The sequence below is a fragment of the Panthera uncia genome, chromosome A2 (assembly GCF_023721935.1).
Source record: "Panthera uncia isolate 11264 chromosome A2, Puncia_PCG_1.0, whole genome shotgun sequence".
In the NCBI taxonomy this organism is placed as follows: Eukaryota; Metazoa; Chordata; class Mammalia; order Carnivora; family Felidae; genus Panthera; species Panthera uncia.
In genome coordinates, this window is record NC_064816.1 from 72,938,337 (window position 1) to 72,957,852 (window position 19,516).

The 19,516-nt window shown below is 46.4% G+C and overlaps 1 protein-coding gene across 1 annotated transcript in view; it reads left to right on the forward strand.

Moving 5' to 3' along the window:
• Nucleotides 1-281: 281 nt before the first annotated feature.
• NRCAM (neuronal cell adhesion molecule) overlaps nt 282-19,516 on the forward strand; it is a 282,710-nt gene continuing 263,475 nt past the window's right edge. Inside the window, exon 1 of the mRNA XM_049641330.1 lies at nt 282-473. The gene's annotated coding sequence lies outside the window, so the exon portion shown is untranslated. The remainder of the gene's footprint in view (nt 474-19,516) is intronic.

The following is a 19,516-nucleotide window of genomic DNA, read 5'->3' on the forward strand; positions in this document are numbered from 1 at the left end:
TGCCCCCCCGACCCCGACCCCGACAACCACCGCCACACACGCTTGGCGGGGTGAGGGCGCGGCATCCCAGGTGAGGGGGCCACCCGGTCCCCGAGGCGCCGGCGGCCGGAGCCCATTCGTCGCCGCCGCAGCCGCAGGGGAGGGAGGGGCCGGGCCAACCGGGGAAGGGCGGGGGACGCCGGGGAGGCGAGCGCGGCGGGGGTAGGACGCTAAAGCGAGCGACCGGGAGGCAGAGCGCGGCGCGGGGCGGGCGCGCAGGGGCGGGAGCGGCGGGGGCGCGCGCCGACGCGGGGCCAGCCCTGCTTCGCCCGGGTCGCGGGCGGACGCGCGCCGCAGTCGGAGCCTCAGACGCGCGGCGCAGGGGACACCGCGGGGCCGCCGGAGGCCACAGCTCCGTCGGGAACGGACAACGTCCGCGCTCCGGGGAGCCGGGCGGCCGCGCCGGGGCTGAGCGGTGGGCGCGGCGGAAGAACGTGAGTAGCTCCGTGCGCGTCCGGCGGTGACACTCGGTCCTGCTCCGGGGCGACGGCTGGAGCGGAGGAGGGCACCCGGGGGCTGCTGTGTTGTCACTCGGACGCCGGCCCGGGGTTCAGCAGAGCGCCCTCCCGGCTGGCAGCGCCGCGCCGCTCTCTCTGCGGCGGGGCGAACCTGGTGGCCAACTCCCTTCCAACCCTCAGGCCTCGGACGCGCCCGCGGGCGCCGAGCGGGGTGGAGGGGGACGGGCGCCCGGGCGGGGACTCGCCGAAATGCGGCAGCCCTGGGTGGCTTGGGCGGGCCCTTCACCTCCTCCAGTCTGTGGACAACTTCTTCATCCGCGCCCCGCGCTTTCCGGGAAGCCCTGCCTGGGGTCCCTGGGTGGCCAGTTGGGCCTGGGGAGGCTGCTGGGGCCCGGCACGGCGGCTTCCCCGCCATGCACGCGGGGGCGTAGGGTGTCACGCCACGGTGCCGGCGGGACGTGGAGCGCAGGTGCCGGGCCGGCGCGCACCGGCGGGTGCGCGTCCGGGTCCCCGCGGACACATCTGGGCGTGGGCTTTGTTCGGATGTGCTCACACCTGCGCCGATCGCCGGGCCCCAGGCCGAGCCGACCTCCACTCTCGCCCCCCCAGGGGAGAACTCGGGGAATCTGGGGGAAGGGGAGAGACCGCATAGGCAGCAGGGTGGGGGCTTTCCGGGGGTTTGTTGGCCCTACAGGTGCGAGTCCTCGGGGTCCCGGCGCTCCGCCCAGCCTCCGGGGGCTGGGACTGTTGGGGCTGGCCCACCAGGGTTTGGGGCTGGCCCAGAAGAGCCCCTTCCCTGCCCGGGCTCCCGGTAGTGGGCTCTGGCAGCCGTTTGGCCCGGGATGCTGTGTTGAGCCGGGAGTGACTGCCGGCTCCGGAGCATCCATCTCGCCGCCAGCGCCATCTGCGCGGTGCGCCGCCCCCAGCCCCCTCCTGGCCGCGCGAGTGGGCGCCGCCGAGTGCTGGTCCCCGGCTGCTCGCTGGCTCGGCGGTTCCCGGCCCGCAACTCCCCGCGCCCAGAGGGGACCGGGGGTGCCCCGGTCGAGTGAGCCGGGGACTCGTCATCACTCCTGGAGCGGTGTACCCTGGGCAGCAGGCGCCTCCAGAGGGGTCCTCGGGCCCCGCGGGGCCGGTGAGCCGGCCGCTGGCCTTCCCTCCGGATCCCCTCCCCTGTCGTCGGCTCCGGGCCCTCGGCCGCATCCTCGGTCCCCCGCACGCTCGGGGGGCCGCCCTTGCGCAGCTGCCGACGCCTAGGGAGGGCGCCGAGCGGGGGCGTCTCCTTCCACCCAGCCTCTCTCTTGCCCTCCGCAGAGCTGTTTGTCCTAACAGGGAAATGTTCTTTTCCTTCTCGGTCCCGCATGGTTAACGCGCAGAGATGCAGGTCTGAGAGGCTGGGCCCTTCCTCGCCCGAGGCTCTTGCAGAGAAGTGATGGAGGCGAGTGTAATGGGGCAGGAGGCTTGCGTTCTGCACCAGGAGCTCCCCCTGGGGCTGTCAGCAACGCGGCAGCTACTGAAGGCAGACCTTTGGGAGGCTGGGCTGCTTTGGTTTGGGACTGCTTGAGGCTAACCATGCCCTGTTATTAAAATATTGTAATAATAGCTCAAGAGTAAAGGAGACTTTCCGGAAGTCCTGAAATGGGTTTAGACCACTGGATACTTTCCTCTTTAATGGTAATGAGAGTCCACGTTGTTTTGAGAGCTTCAGATGTACCAGGCGCTGTGCATGGTACACGTATCACCTTCTTTAATTTCCACAACATATGACTACCCTTTTCTTAAAATTAGGAGACGGAGACTTGAGAGGTCAGTTAACTTTCCCAAGGCCACATAGCTAGGAAGCAGGGGAGGGGAGTGGGGGGCAGGAGCAAGGGTGAGTTTTGCCCCTACACTTTACCATCCCAGACTGTGAAAATGGGGACTTTTTGGAGGCTTATCGCATTAGTTTAGGGAAGCCTAAAACCACCAAGTGATCAGGGACATTATAAGGCCATTCAGTTCTGACTCCCACAGACCTCACAGTAGCAGGCGCTACTGTAAATCAGCAGATTGTATTGTGGAATAGCCTTTTATTGCCTCGTATTGCCCTGGAATTCCTTTACATGTTCTTTTATTCCTGTTAGCTTTTAAGTGCCCTGCTATTTGCCTAGCCAGTTACAGTCACCGGACTGTTCTTAGTGACGAGATGCCTCTATGATTACAGAGAGGCTGAGAGGTTCCTGGAACATTGCAATTTTTCAGAAAACTTTTTTCTTTTTTTAATTTTAAGAAAAAGCAAACATTTCCATTTGGCAAATGTTTCTAGTAGGCTCCCCAGTCCCGAATCTCCTTTGTACACTCCTTTGACTGCAGATTTACTCCTCAAATTGGTTGTTGAATTTGAATAAGACCCTACTATGACATCTTAGGAAAGTATCCGATATCCTGAGTATTTGACTGTGTGGTGCATTTACAAAGATGCTGCATATTAACTCGTAGAAACAAGAATTTGACCTAAAGTGAGATCAGCTGTTCCTGGAATAGCCTTCAGCATGTTTGTAATTGTGAACTCATTGCGCATTCTTTAAAATTTTTTTAATGTTTTTATTTATTTTTGAAGGAGGGAGAGAGAGAGAGGCAGAGCATGAGTGGGGGAGGAGCAGAGAGAGAGGGAGACACAGAATCGGAAGCAGGCTCCAGGCTCTGAGCTGTCAGCACAGAGCCCGATGTGGGGCTTGAACCCACAAACTGTGAGATCATGACCTGAGCCAAAGCCAGACGCTCAACCGACTGAGCCACCCAGGCGCCCCTCATTGTGCATTCTTAATCCTACTGACTCATGGTCTTCGTTCAGCCTGCTTTGTACTTTATTGCAGGAAAGTTGCAAAACATTTCACATCATCCAGGAATTTGAGAGCTGTAAGAGAACACTGTATCCAAATGTTTTGGTTTCTGAATGAGTACAATGGGGTGCTGAGAGGTCACCCAGCCACCTAATGCCGGGTAGTGATGAGGTCTTTGGACTGAAGGCCAGTCTCCCCACATGATATCATTTCGTTATTGCAGCAGTGACGGTAAATGAAAAGCAAACTCATCTTTGGAAACGGTACTTCCTGTGAGGCTGATGTGACCACGACAAGGATAGCTGGGGGTATAAGTGCTTCCGAAGCAGGAGAGGGTACTGTACCTGGGCTACAGAAAACTTCCTAAAGGATCCTTTTGAATAACATTTTCATGTAGGTGTAGTTTTCCTTGTACAACTGGCTGGATAGAAACAGAAATGGCAGATAATGTATTTGCATGTACGAAGGAGCTATTTAATGGAACCCCACAGGATGCTTTTCTGATGAAGAAATACTTTAAGTCATTCATTCATTCATTCATTCATTCATAAATATTTACTGAATGGATAGTCTAGTGTCCTAGACACTGCAGTTCCTGCCTTCAGAAATATTAATTAAGTTTCATTTTTATTTATTTTGAGAGAGAGAGAGAGAGAGAGGGAGGGAGAGAAAGGGCACATGCATGGGCAAGGGGCTGAGAGAGGAGAGAGAGAGAATCCCAAGCAGACTCCATGTTGCCGTATATTCTGAAGTGGGACTCGATCCCACAAACTGAGATGAAATCAAGAGTTAGTGCTCAACTGACTGAGCCACCCAGGTGCCCCCAGGGAGATTAGTTCCAATGATAAAATTAGAAGTATGGCTGCATACTTCTGCACACAGACTCTTTTTTCACATATCGTAAATGTACAGCCTGATGAACTTGCTCAAACTGAACACATGGGTGTAACGAGTGCCCAAATCAAGGAATAGAACATTATGAACATCTGAGAAAGTCCTCTTGTGGCTCCTACCAGTCATCGCTCGCTCCCTGAAGGGTAAGCACTGAGACTTATCTGAAGGGTAAGCTGTTTCCCTGAGATTCTCACCAGGAAATCAGAAGGTCTTTGTTCTAGTCAGCTGGGGCTGCCATAACCAAATACCATAGACTGAGTGGTGTAAGGAACAGAACTTTGCTTTCTTCAAGTTCTGGAGTTGGGAATTCTGGGATCAGGGCACCAACATGGGCAGGCTCTAGTGAGGGCTGTTTCCCTGGCTTACAAATGACCATCTTCCTGCTGTGTGCTCGCACATGCTTTCCTCGGTGGATGTGCATCGAGATCTCTCTCTCCCTCTTCTTATAAGGCCACTGATGCTATTGGATTAGGACCACATCCTTATTACCTCAGTGAACCTTAATTACCTCCCCAGAGCCTTATCTCCAAATACGGTCACATTGGGGGTTAGGTCTTTCACATACGAGTTTTGGGGCTCACAGTCCAATCCATAGCAGTCCTGATTTGCTTGCCTCCATCAGCAGCCTGGGGAGTCTCATCCCCACTTCCAAAGACCAGTTTCCAGCTGACAAGTATGGTAGCTGAAAACAAGGTTAACTAGAATATAGAGTTTCTGTAGTCTTCTCTAGGAAGTTTTATGTGTTTGCATCCAAACGCTGCTTTAGGTCAGCCCTGAACTGCTGAGGTGATTGGCGAAAAGGAAGTAATTTGAAAATGATTAAAAAATTATTAAATGCTTTTTAGGTGTATTTTCCTTCCCCTGCTGAAGGAGCCCTGAACCTTTCTGCCAGGTGAGGACAGAGGACACCTAGGGATGCTAGGGGCAAGAACAGAGTGGCTAACTTTATCCTTTGTCTGCCGAGGCAAATGAAAAGCCCCTTTAGTTTTGAAGAGTCTCTCTTACCATCAGGACTGAAGTTTCTAAGAATAGGAAAATGTGCCAAAACGAATTGACGAACGGTTCGTTTTTCCGCTTAAAATGTGAAGGAGGAGGCTACGTGAAGAAGCTACAGGAACAGCTCTACCTCCAATATCAGGTTGTCTTTAAACTGGGGAGCGGGGCGCCTGGGTGGCTCACTCGGTTAAGGGTCCGACTTCAGGTCAGCTCATGACCTCGCAGTCTGTAAGTTTGAGCCCCGTGTCGGGCTCTGGGGTGACAGCTCAGAGCCTGGAGCTGCTTCACATTCTGTGTCTCCCCCTCTCTGCCCCTCCCCCGCTTGTGCTTTGTCTCTCTCACTCTCAAAAATAAAAACACATTAAAAAAAAAAAGATTTAAATGGGGGAGCAAACATCATATATTTATTGAAAATGTGATGGTTTCGCCAAGCCACTCTTTTATTGTGAAAACGGCTCTAACCATTTTTAACTATGTAATTTAGTGGCATTGAGTACTTCAGGATGTTTCACAACCATCACCACTGTCCATCTCCAGAACTTTTCTCACCTTCCCCAGCTATAACTCAATCCCCATGAAGCAATAACTACCCATTCCTCCTCCTCCCAGGCCCTGGCAAGGATCATTCTATTTTCTTGTCTGTGAATTTGACTGTCCTCAGTACCTCGTACGAGTGGGATCCTACAGTCTGTGTCCCTTTTGTGACTGGCTTATTTCACTTAGCATGATGTTTTCAGGGCTCCTCCATGTGTCAGAATTTCCTTCCATTTGAAAGCTGAATAATATTCCGTTGTATGTAATACCACGTGAAAAAAATTTCATTCGTCTGTCAATCATTTTTTTTAAAAATTCATTCGTCTGTTGGGCTGTTTCCAGTTTGGGGCTATCGTGAAGAGTGCTGCTATGAACATGGGTGCACAAATACCTTTTTGAGTCATTGCTTTCAGTTCTTTTGGATATATGCCCAGAAGTGGGATTTCTGGATCGTAAGGTCAAGGCATTGTTTTAATTTTTTTGAGGAACCACCGTACTGTTTTCCACCGCAGATTTACCATTTACATTCCCACCAAGAGAGCACAGGGTTCCGGTTTCTCCATGTATTCACCAACCCTTATTTTCTGTTTCTTTAAAAATTTTTTAAATATTTATTTTTGAGAGACAGACAGAGACACACAGAGCATGAGCAGGAAGGGGCAGAGAGAGGGAGACACAGAATCTGAAGCAGGCTCTAGGCTCTGAGCTGTCAGCACAGATCCCAACGTGGGGCTCGAACTTACGGACCACGAGATCATGACCTGCGCTGAAGTCTGACACTCAACCAACTGAGCCACCCAGGTGCCCCGATTTTCTGTTTTCTTGACAATAGCCATCCTAATGGGTGGAAAGAACTATAGCTGTTACTCTTTAAAGTTATAAATTAATATACTAATTAATTTACTAACATATTAGTAATTAATATACTAATTAATAAACTAATATACTATGTCATGAACAAGGGTTTCACGACATTTTCTAACTTATTGTTTTAATTTTTTTTTTAATAAGGAGATGCATGGTTTTTTTTAAATTTTTTTTGAAAGAGAGGGAGAGGTAGGGGCTCGAACCCATGAACTGTGAGATCATGACCTGATCCAAAGTCGGATGCCTAACCGACCGAGCCACCCAGGCGCCCCAGGAGATGTATCATTTTTAACGAGTAACGATTGACCCCGTACTTTGCATAGAGCATGAAATAGATGCTACGGAACACGTGTGTCATCGCCCAGGCTAAGCCAGCACTGGTGAAGGACATTCATGTTATTTTTTTTTAATGTTGAATTAGAGCATATGTGTCTGTAGCACAGCTGGGTGAAGTGGCCTTGCTCTGAGGCTAGATGAAATACTAGTATGATTTTATTTTACAGAGAAAAATAACATTCGCATTTTAACCCAGATCAGGAGCAAATTCGCCTCATATCTGCAAACAGATAGGAATATCCTATTTAGGGATGTGCTGGACTTGTGAACTGCAGGTCTGCACTGGGCATTTCTCCCTACCATTGAATCTTCAAAGATGACAGTATAAACCCTCACTACCCAATTATCATTGCTTAGCTGAGCTAATAAAAAAGATGCGGTGTCAACTTAATTGACCTATTTTACTGGCCTACAAGATTGGAATTTCAAATTAGAAAAAGGTAGTTTTGAAAAGTCTGATGGAGGGCTTCCCGTAAGTAACTGAAAAGCTAGTGAATCTAAGAAATGCTGGTGGTAAAGGGAACAAATTCACAAAGGCTAGTGCTCGTCCACTGCACATACTGTCCAAATGGCTTATTCAGTTCAGAAACAGGAGTGATGAATGCAGCTTGTCTTGTGAGCTCTCTGATCTGCTTCCACAATGCCGTGCCTTAAAAGCACTGTTGAACTCACACGAGAGTGGAAAAGGTAGTTATTATCAGACGAAAGGATCCTTTCTAAAATTCTTTTTGTAATTGACCTGTAATCAACATACAACATTTTATTAGTTTCATGTGTACAACATAGCGATTTGATGTTCGGAGACATCTGAAATCCTTATTAAGTGGTGATAGGGCTGGAAAGAATCTTTTGAACATCATCTATCTATCTATCTATCTACCTATCTGTTCATGTGTATATTTAAATTTTATGATGTGTGTCGTATATTGGTTCGAAACCCACTGTAACCACAAACACATATTCCCAAGGCAATCTGAGGGAATCCTGTAGGAGGTCTTCTACTGTGTAATATGCAATGAATTCGATTTATCTTTCTCAAGTGGGCTGAGAGCATTCAAAAAATTCAGTATATGTATTCAGTAGGTAGTGATCTTTTCTCCAAATTGCAACTTTAAAGCAGTTTCATGCCACTTTTAGATGACCTTGACATTTGAACGGCATGATTTACAAGCATACATTTTTGCCAAACACGACAAGCTCATGTTGAACGCCATTAGCAGATTCTCTCCAAGGGGAGGGGAAAGGAAAAAAAAGGACTAATCTTCCATTAATTATGCTGTAAGGTAGAAGCGGACTGTCAAAAAAGAGTTTCATCCTAGAGTTTTCTTGGGCCCTGAGGAAGGATGGCTTGCAAGCAAAAGCTGCTGCCTTCCAAAGCCTGTGGGGCCTTTTAGTCCCTCACCTCAATAGAGAGCTGAAGGGACAAAAGTGAACAAAAGAGGCCTGTTTTGCCTGCCCCACTTGCTGGGCTGTTGTCTTGGCCCTTTTCAGCGAAGGAAGAGGAGGGGGAGCCAGGTCAAAGTTGAAGAACAGTGAAAAGGAATTCAAGCTTCATGTCGAAATTTGAATTATAGCTTCAGTTTGAGTGCCGAGTAGATGAGTGTGAATTGAAATTTTTGAATCTGTGCAAGCTTAAGTGACAGATGGTGTTGGAACAAGGTCCGTAGGGGCTGGATGGCGTATCCACAAAAGTGGCATGCCCGAGCGAGGCGCTCGGTAAACATCTAGTTAACCGACGAAAGTTTGAAAACTGTAGGAAGTGTAGTTCGGTGCCGTTCGCTGCATTAAGACATTGGCCTGTGTGAATCCGGGGAGGCCCCTGCGTCTGGCGTGTACTCGGATGCACTTGTCCCCCCTAATTGCATTGCAAATAGTCCTCTTTCCCCTGGAGTATCTACTGGAATAAATACAGAAATGCCCAGTCAGCTCCCCATGTAAAATCTCATTACAGGGTTTTGGTATTGACCACAGATTGTTTTGATACATGACAAGGTAGATAAGTCTGCCCTACATATTGGCGAAGCCGTGTTTCTTCCCACGTGAGTATATCTGGGAAGCGTGATTTCACCTTTCTGCTTCCGGTGGGGGTCCATCACGGTTCCACTTGCTACTGAAGTTTTTAATATGGCGCATGGTACCCCATTCAGTTCGCTAGGCCAGCATCTGATTTAAAGCATTTCTGAAAGAGAAGTTGGCTGTGGGTATAGCCAGAATAATAAAACAGCTCCTGGCGAGGTCGAGCTTACTGAAATGTAAGCGAAATCAAAAATAATTTGGGATACTTTGAAATGCTTCCTGGCGTTCCATGAAACCATAATTGGAAAAATTTTGCTTTGGTATCTTTGACCATTCAGATGACTTGATGACATAGTTTTTTGTCCTGATGTTGGTAGCATGATGGGCAAAAGCCACTTTTTATATCATTCAATACTTTCAAATATTTCTGTTTTTAGAGAAAGAACATTGACATGGCAACAACATAAAAAATTAGTAGATATTCAGAGATAATTAAAACTGTAATATAAACAAAAGCAAGTTCACTCCAGAATTGACTGTCTTAATTTATAGCATGTGTTGTAGTTTACATAAATTGTGATATATCATATGTCTCACAAATTGTAATAGCTGGAATACTTTATTTTTTAAATGTTTATTTATTTTGAGAGAGAGAGAGAAAGAGAGAGTGAGCAGGGGAGGGGCAAAGAGAGAGGGAGCCAAGCAGGCTCCACAGCCATCAGTGCAGAGCCCAATGCAGGGCTCGAACTTAAGAACCATGAGACCATGACCTGACCCCAAACCAGGAGCTCGACGCTTAACCGACTGAGCCACCCAGGCACCCCGGTATAGGGTTTTTAAAACTCCATGGCTATTTGTTTCTAGTAACAGTTACCCTGACGCCAATTTAGAGTGGAAGGTAAAATATATCAAGGGTTGATTGCTGTCCTAGGACCATAAAGGGACCCATTAAGCAGCAGGGAGTCGGTGAGTTCATGGTCGGTTTCGTTTGCTGGGACTGGGGCTGGAGGAGCAGAGATCAGCAAGGGTGAGAGGGATTCAGAGGGCGGGAAGGCTCAGGTGGGTAATGAGACATCCTGGAGAAGTGTCCTACAGCACAAGGTCCAAGAGAGATTATAAATAATGAGGAGTGAGGAAAGAGCCCCCCTGTAAAGGTAATAACTTAAAATCTGAAAGAAAGAGAAAGGGACAAGGATAAAAATGTTTGCAGTGATGTCTTGACAAACGGAGAATAGTCTCCATTTCATAGCATCCAATAGGAAATACTTTAAAGAGATATTTTCTTGTGGTACTTCAGGTCATTGAAATCATTTGACATCATGAAATAGAAATAGCTTATAAATCGTCCTGCAAAAATGAAATATGATAATACCCATGCACTGAAAAGAAATGCATTGAGAAGACCTTACTAAGAGTCAAAGCTAGTATTTTTTCAGAATAACAGGAAAATTCTTAGATCATCTCACCTCTCCAGCTATTTTGTGCTTTTATATACAGATGGCCCCAGCTTGAGAAAATTAGAGATATAAAAATGTGAACTTGCCAAACACATTTGGGATGATATTCATGTTAAACAGGATTCTTTGCTTTGCACAAGGTTTATATGAACTTGTAACTCAGCAAAGTTCATTTCAGGAGCAGCTTTTTGGGGATCTCAGAGTAGACAGATTATTCTATCTCCTGAAAGAGCATAGTGTAATTGACATCAAGTGAAACCCAATCAAATGTGTCTAAATACAAATCCGAAAAGAGGTGGACAGGTGGTAAATGAAGAAAAGTACCTTGCTTGTATGAAAATACTTGATATTTGCGGCAGATAACATTGAGAGACCAAGTCTCTTTTGGTAAAAGGAAGCAGAAAACAAAATACTCATCCAGGCAAGAAAGGCATTTTTGGCCTTGCTCATAATGGAATTCTGTCAGCTTTCCCCAGGTTCGTGACTGTGGAAATCCAGACCCCTTCTGTTCCATGAGGAGCCTGAGCTGTGTTTCCTGTTGTGCATGGTGGTGTGTCTGGAAGGGTCCCGACATTTGATGAATGAGTGAATGCAAGAATGAATGATGGAGTACACGAATATTGCAAAATGTCAAGAGGATTTTTTTTTGTCAGAGGGAATTGGGGAGTTTTGTCCTCAGACCTGGTTCGAAGATACAGACGCCGTCTAGACCACGGGAAATCAAACGTTCATAATTTCAGGCCTGGATTTTGTATGATTGTAATTTGCTTCCTGGTTCTAAATTAGGCGGTCAAGCAGGCAGGTGAAATCATTCAATCCAGAAGGGTACCATTTTTTAAATTGCCGCCGTGGAGCCCTAAGTGACATCTTTGTGACCCCGAAGAGTTGCTCTGTAATTTTCTACCTTTGCTCACGGCAGATGATTCTGGATTTGCACAGGCCTTTCCTTTCCCTTCAGAGTCTGAGGCTGGTGCTTTTCACCTCCCCCTGGAGGTCTCTGGGTGGCTGCACACTGATTGAGTGAAGCACTTTCTAAGATTGCTTTCCGCCACCTGAATGTGAAGAAATCAGAAGCGAGGCACACAGGAGAGAGATGAAAAGTGGTAAGGCCGGGGTGTGGACCAGACCAGAGAAGCACGCAGGCTGCGGCTTTGGAAGCCAACCTTCTCTCCTTTTGGTTGGCCGCAGACTGCTCCTACCTGCTGTGTTCTCTATATTCCTGCATGTGCACTGACTTACAGCATGGTCTCCCCCAACCAGTTAGTTGATTGTACAGGGACTGGGTTCAAGGCAATGGGGCCATGTCTGAGAGACACGTAGGGAAAAATTGTATACGTGTGAAATTCGTAATTAATTCAAGTTTGAGAAGTACCAGGTTACTCTGCAAAGACTAAGGAACCTCAGTGTCCTGTACGGCTTTGGAAACGAGGCTCGAGGACGTTTCCTTCTTCAGCTAGAAACTGACGATGAAACACAGACTTTGTCATTGTCCAACCCTACCGCACAAGAGGGTGTAACTATGGCGAATCAAGATAAAAACAAAAGTGCTGACAGAAGGTTGGCATCAGTCCGTGTTCTCTTTAGGTAGAAGGCACCTGTCTCGTGTTCACCAGAGTATTCTGACAAGATCGCTTCAGAGATCTGTGTGTCTCTGACATCCTTAGCAATAACTCTGTCTGCTGGATTTTGAACAAACGTAAGGGTCTCACACTGCGATCTGAGAGATTGATACCCTTTCTAATGCACGGTGGGACTGTTTTCAAAAACCACAAACTACATTCTTAACCGTCAACAAATCGTAATAACATATATGCGAAAATCAGACTGCGGCAATGCGATAAAAAAAAGGGTGTAAGTTCAGTGAGTACTTTTTTCCAGTTGTATTCAGTAGTCTTTTGAAATCTGATTGTGTTTTATTTCAAGCCATAGCCTATTCATAATTTTCAAGAGGACGATCAGTAATCTTTTGTGTCAGCCATGACTAACTAGCAACCCCACAAGTCAATAAAGCATGAAACCATTTTAATATATTAAATTCATCCAGCTCACAGACAGCATATGCTTAGGGGCTCGATACAGAGAAACACACACCGTGATGCTTGCGAGCAGGCTTGGATATATACCATTGTTTGTATTTATTCTGTTCCCTTGTGCCCCAGAGGAGAGGTAGGTGCTTAAAGATAGCAGCCACACAGGCGCTATGGAAAACAGTATGGAAGTTCCTCAAAAAATTAAGAATAAAACTGCCATTTGATCCAGCAACCTGCTCTTTTCAGTCACACAGGTGCCATTTAGGGCTCCACCTTGCCAATTTTAAAAAATGGCACTTTTCTGGATTGAATGATTTCACCTGCCTGCTCGAGTCCCTAATTTAAAACCAGGAAGCGGGGCGTCTGGGTGGCTCAGTCGGTTAGGTTAAGCGTCTGACTCTTTTTTTTTTTTCTTTTTTTTTTTTTAAGCGTCTGACTCTTGATTTCGGCTCAGGTCATGATGTCAGGGTCATGACATTGAGCCCTGCATCCAGCTCTATGCTGAGTGTGGAGCCGGCTTAAGATTCTCTCTCCCTCTCTCTCTGCCCCTCCCCCACTCTCTCATTTTCTCTCTCTCTCTCTCTCTCTCTGCACTTCCATGTCCACTGCAGCATTATTCACAGTAGCCAAGATACGGGGACAACCCAAGTGTCCATCAACAGATGAGCGGATAAAGAAGGTGTGGTATATTTATACAACGGAGTATTATTCAGCCATGAGAAAGAAGGAAATTTGTGACAACATGGAAGAACCCAGAGGGCATTATGCCAAGTGAAATAGGCCAGACAGAGAAAGACAAATACTTCATGGCATCGCTTATATGTGAAATTTAAAATAAAGTCAGACTCCTAGAAACAGAGAATAGAAGGTGGTTGCCCAGAGCCAGGGGTGGGGGAGGTAGGCAGAGGTTGGTAAAAGGGTGCAAATTTTCAGCAATAAGGTAAATAATGTCTGAGAATTCAATGCATAACATTGGTGACTATTGTTGATAACACTGTTTTGTATAATTAAAATTTGTTAAGACAGTAGAACTTAAATGTTCTCAACAAAAACAACAACAACAAGAAGTGAGGTGACGGATGTGTTAAGTAGATAGGGGGATCCTTCCACAGTGTATATGTGTACCAGATATGTGTACTTAAATATCTTATACTTTCGTTTGTCAATTACACCTCAATAAGGCTAAAAAAAATAATAGTTACCTTTGACCTGAGTGTAGACACAGAGCTTTAGAAATGGGGATATGTCATGGATTGAATTGTGTCACCAAATTCAGATGTTGAAGTCCTAACACAGGACCTAAGAGTTTGACCTTATATAGAGATAGGCTCTTTACAGCTAAAATGAGGTCATTGCAGTGGGCTGTAATTCAATATGCCTCGTGTCTTTATAAAAAGAGAAAAGTTGGACACAGGCACAGTGGGGGGGAACACCATGTGGAGATCAAGTAGAGATCTCCAAGCCAAGAAATGCTCAAGATGGCCAGCCAACCAGCGGAAGCCGGGGGAGAGGCATGGAACAGATTCTCCCTCATGGCCCTCAGTAGGAACTAACTCTGCCGACACCTTGCCCTTGGACTTCTAGCCCCCAAACCTGTGAGACTATACAGTCCTGTTGTTTGAGCCACCCAGTCTGTGATGCTTTGTTATGGCAGCCGTAGAAAACCAATGCAATTAAAGGTCTCCTGTTTGTTTCTAAGCCTGTCCCTTACAAAAAAAGGAAGGGTGAAAATAGAGCTTCCCACCACATCTCTATGTTTGGATGTCTGTGTCTCTGTCTATATATCAATATATTTATATCTATCAATGCCTACTTTGTGTACCAGAGAAGTATGTGTGTGTAAATTGGTTACTTAGTCTCTGTACCTTGAATTAAAGCACAGAAATACTGGGAGTGGGTAGGGAGAGTATTTGTTTTATTAACTGGACAGATGTAGGAAGTTGGTAGTTTAAAGTTGATTACTCTTTTTGATTGTAATCAAGTCGACTCCAACTTTGACGCCTTTCTCATGTGTAGATTGTCATCACTTGGGATCTTAACCAGGTGTATTTTGTTAAAGGCTCTGCTGCTCCTGGTGGATCAGAAGATGTCTTTTGACTTGGAAAATGATACGGTTGCTGATCTTTCCTGGTGCTGAGGGAAGTGAAAGCTTGGATGAGTGAAAAGCCTGACTAGTTGGTGTGGATGCGGGTTTAGTGGGACAGGGTGAAGTAGGGTACCGAAGGGTTTGCAGCTATCTTCAGGCAGCACCACTGTCTGTTCGGAGATGCAGGGTTGCCAAGTGCTTTTAATCAACTCAAATGTTGGTTTGAATTAATTGGAAACTCTAAAACCATTTTAGTTGGTCCTTAATAATGTCTGCCCACTTAGTGTGAGTTTCTGTTCAATTTCACTGGTGACAGCCTTGCCTGTCTTAGACCATAAGCTCCTTCCAGGCAGTGTCCTATCAAGGTCACGTGTGGGGCGTTTAATGAGCCGCCACACACAAAGAAGGGCCCGACTGTTGTAAATAAGAGCAAGGAGATGATTTGGTAGGAAGGTTCTTGCTGTGAGCGCCTGGCACTTTTCTGACTCTGACTTTGCGTGACTCATTGATTCCATATTAATGTATAAACCATTTTCCCGTTTGGGCTTTCCCCGGGTGATAATGTTCTTCCTTTGCTGCGGACTCAACTTTATTTATGATCCCGTCAGGAGGGACTAATGAAAACCCACCAGTATCTAGCAGGAAATAACTTGGAATCATGACTGTTTCAATTTTGCGGATCCTCACAGCTTCCCTCACTGCAAGGCAGTGAGGCACGAACTGATGGGGTGAAATGTCCAAGACCCTAGACAGGAGCAGGGATCAGGCAGTGGTTTCTTTCTGAAAAACCACTCTCAGTGCAAATCCTTTAGATGTTTTAAATATCTGCCTTCAGGGCACCTGGGCGTCTCAGGCACTTAAGCTTCTGCTTTTGGCTCAGGTCACGATCTCGTGCTCCGTGAGTTTGAGCCCGGCGCCGGGCTCTGTGCCGACAGCTCAGATCCTAGAGCCTGCTTCTGATTCTGTGTGTGTCTCTCTCTCTGCCCCTCTCCCGCTCATGCTGTGTCTCTCTCAAAAGTAAATAAACATTTTAAAAAATTAGAAAAAATATCTGTATTAAGACAATTTTGTGATGATTGTCTGTGAGGTGTGTGGGACCCATTGTAACATTAGGTGTGTACCCACGTTTGTTTGCAAACGTACTCCTATGGAAGTAGCAACGCCAGTGCCAGGATAAATGACCGGCTTTAGATCCATTTTATGAGTTTTGACTTGTGAGCCTGGGTTGTCTTACGTCACGCTCACGCTGAAAATTTTCCAACTCTGGTCAAGCCGAGTCCGTCTCGGGAAAGCAGTCCCTGCTGCGGACAGTGGAAGGGGGCTGCGCTGGGGTCGTGGTCGAAGCATACGTTTGAGCCCAGCCCCACCCCTCCTCCCATCTCGTTGGCACAGTCAGGAGAGGGGCGAGTGATGAATATGCATGTGTCCCACACCTGTGACCGAGAGCTCCTCCATCAGGGAATAGCAGGGGATCAGTTACTTGAAATGGATGGCTCGTGGCAGCTGCTCTCTGTGGCCCGGCGGGCTCCCTGCCCTGCGCTGACAGCTGCACGGCACATCCTGCCGTCACACCACCTCAGCCACCTCCATCCCAGAGAAGGGCCGAGCCCCCTCATCCCCGGGCATTTCTTCCTGGGCAGTCTGCTCCTGAGGTGGTGCAGACCGAGAGGCCTCTCCGAATTTTAGGCAATGAGGTCCCAGTGATTTTACAACTTTTCTACCAATCGTTAACACGAATTCACAACACTCGTGGGTTGCTTAACTGTAGAGAACACCTTCATGAAGTATCTCTTCTCATCCTTACAACAACCCTTGATGTTCCAGGGCAGCGCTTTTTTTTTTTTTTTTTTTTTTTTTCTGTAAAGGGCAGGGAATAGATATTCTAGATTTTGTAGGTCATGTCACCCCCTCCCCAGTCATAGATGATATGTAAGTGAATGGGCATTTCCGTGTTTTCATAAAACTCTCCTTACAAAACAGGTAGTGGCCGGCTTTGGCTGGTGGGGCATAGTTTGCCAACCCCTACTTTATGTTATTATACCCATTTTATCGATAAGGAAACTGAGGCTTAGGGAGTTTAAGGAATGGGTCAAAATAGCACAGCTGTTAAGTTGCACAACTGGGATTCTAACCCAAGGGGTCTGAGCCCCCTATCCCTTAGTCTTGACCCCAATGAGCTACTATTATCCTGCCATGAGAAATGACAAGGAGTGGAATTTTAGTTTCCATATGCTGTGAGTTAGAGATTATGACCCAGACATCTACAAGAGACATTTGTTTCCCTTAGAAATGATGTATAGGATGCGGCACCTGGGTGGCTCTGTCAGTTGAGTGTCTGACTTCAGCTCAGGTCATGATCTCATGGCTCGTGAGTTCGAGCCCTGCATCGGCCTCTGTGCTGACGGCTCAGAGCCTGAGCCTGCTTCGGATTCTGTGTCTCCCTCTCTCTCTGCCCCTCCCCCACTCATGCTCTGTCTCTCTCCCTCTCTGTCTCAAAAATAAACATACAAAAAAATGATGTATGGGGGTGCCTGGGTGGCTCAGTCGGTTAAGCATTCTACTTTGGCTCAGGTCATGATCTCATCGTGCCCCACATTGGGCTTTACAGAGCCTGCTTGGGATTCTCTCCCTCCCTCTCTCTCTGCCCCTCTCCAGCTCTCACTTCCTCTCTCAAAATAAATAAATAAACTTCAAAAAAAAAATTGTGTGTAGGGGAGAACATCAAACCATGTCCTCAAGATGCTATTTAGGTAAATGTAGATTGTTTAATCTATAGCACATTCAAGTAATGGGACCACATCCTTGAATAATGAATAAAGCTTTTAAGATTCTCCAAGTGACCTGATGTTGTGGCCATTGTCATCAATAGGATTGCAGAAGGAAAAGTACTCTAATTTTAAAAAAATGAAAATTATTACTTTTTAAAATTTGCTTACACATTGATGGCCCATGTGTTGTGTAGTAAGATAACTTTGGCAAAGTCCCAAGAAGGATTTTTTTTTTTGAGAGAGTGTTCATGTGAGTGAGGGAGGAGGGTAGAGGGAGAGTGGGAGAGAGAATCTTAAGCAGGCTCCACGCTGATTATTCCACAATCCTGGAATCATGACCTGAGCTGAAATCAAGAGGCGGTGACTCAACTGACTGAGCCACCCAGGCGCCCCGTGAATTTATTTTCACAAAAACTAATTTTGCAGAAGAGTTCCTTCCGCATTTAATATAAAACCTTTGAATGAGAATTTTCAGCAGTTTTCCTTTTTTTTAACTTGTTTTATATTTTATTTTTTTTAAATTTACATCCAAATTAGCATATAGTGCAACAATGATTTCAGGAGTAGATTCCTTAGTGCCCCTTACCCATTTAGCCCATCCCCCCATCCCACAACCCCTCCTGTGGGTTTGGTCTCCATATTTATGAGTTTCTTCTGTTTTGTCCCCCTTCCTGTTTTTATATTATTTTTGTTTCCCTTCCCTTATGTTCATCGGTTTTGTCTCTTAAAGTCCTCATATGAGTGAAGTCATATGATATTTGTCTTTCTCTGAGTGACTCATTTCACTTAGCATAATACCCTCCATTTCCATCCACGTAGTTGCAAATGGCAAGATTTCATTCTTTTTGACTGCCAAGTAATACTCCATTCATATATATATACACCACATCTTCTTTATCAAACCATCCATCGATGGACATTTGGGCTCTTTCCATACTTTGGCTATTGTCGATAATGCTGCTATAAACATGGGGGGGGGGGCATGTGTCCCTTCCAGACAGCACACCTGTATCCCATGGATAAATGCCTAGAAGTGCAATTTCTGGGTCGTAGGGCAGTTCTATTTTTAGTTTTTGGAGGAACCTCCATGCTGTTTTCCAGAGTGGCTGCACCAGCTTGCATTCCCAAACAGTTTTTATTTTCTGAGATGGACAGCTTCTTTTGTGTTTTATTTCCATGGTAACAGTTACGTTTCTACTTGAGAACAACACCTACCAGATAACCATCCAGTTGACATTGTTGGGCACGCCCTTAGGGACTCTGCAGGGCGTCGTTGTGTCGAAATAGCCTCTGAAGCAGAATTACACAGGCTTGCTGTGTTGTTTTATACAGCCAGCTCTATTTAAGGCTGAAGGTTCTTAGAATAAAGGACCAAAGTTAGGAAACATTTAGTTTTAGGCTTCAGTTCAGCACACAGAAAATACCATGACCTGCCAGACTTCAAAGACGTTCCCAGGACATCCTAAAGAGCTCCAGAACTCACAGTTCCTGACCTCTGGGTGAGTGAAATTTTAGGAAGTATGCGGCTGGCAAAATGGAGGCTTCATGTGACTCAACATTGTTGCTGGTACTTTGTTTGAGGGCAACTCAAAATGGAGCCACTCCCTGGTAGAGAAATCAGAGAAAGGAAACCGTCCCGGGGAGGTAACCCTAGTCTGTCTTTGGAAATCCGAAGTCTTTGAATTTAAGTGAGCCTCTATTCATCACTAACAAAGCTGAGGGAGGAATAAAACCCAACTAGGGAAAAGTTGACTGCGTGTTCGTGGGACGTGGTTACTGTGAATTAATTGGCATAACAAATTACAAAGGGCATGGCCGATAAATGTGGAAAAAATTTTCTGTTGAATCATTTCCTAGAAAAGATGGTCCTAGGCTTCATTCATTTAGTTGAAAAACAAAAATGTAGCCCAAATTAAAAAAATGGAATTATGGTGCTATAGACAACTTTTTATTTCTCGTGGCATTTGATTTTTACAGCAGTCTTGAGGTATAACTTAGACATGGTAAAGTCTGTCCAGGGTAAGTATACTATTCAGTGATTTTGTGAACATAAATTTATAAATGGTGCAGTTGTAGTAAGCAGATTTGTACGATCACCTCTAAGAGTCTTTCTCCTGGATGCATACCCTGTGTGATACCCTGCTTTAAATGTGCATGGTACCCGTGAAGATGGTGAAATGTTACTCCCATGATCAGGGAGTAATGTATTACACGGC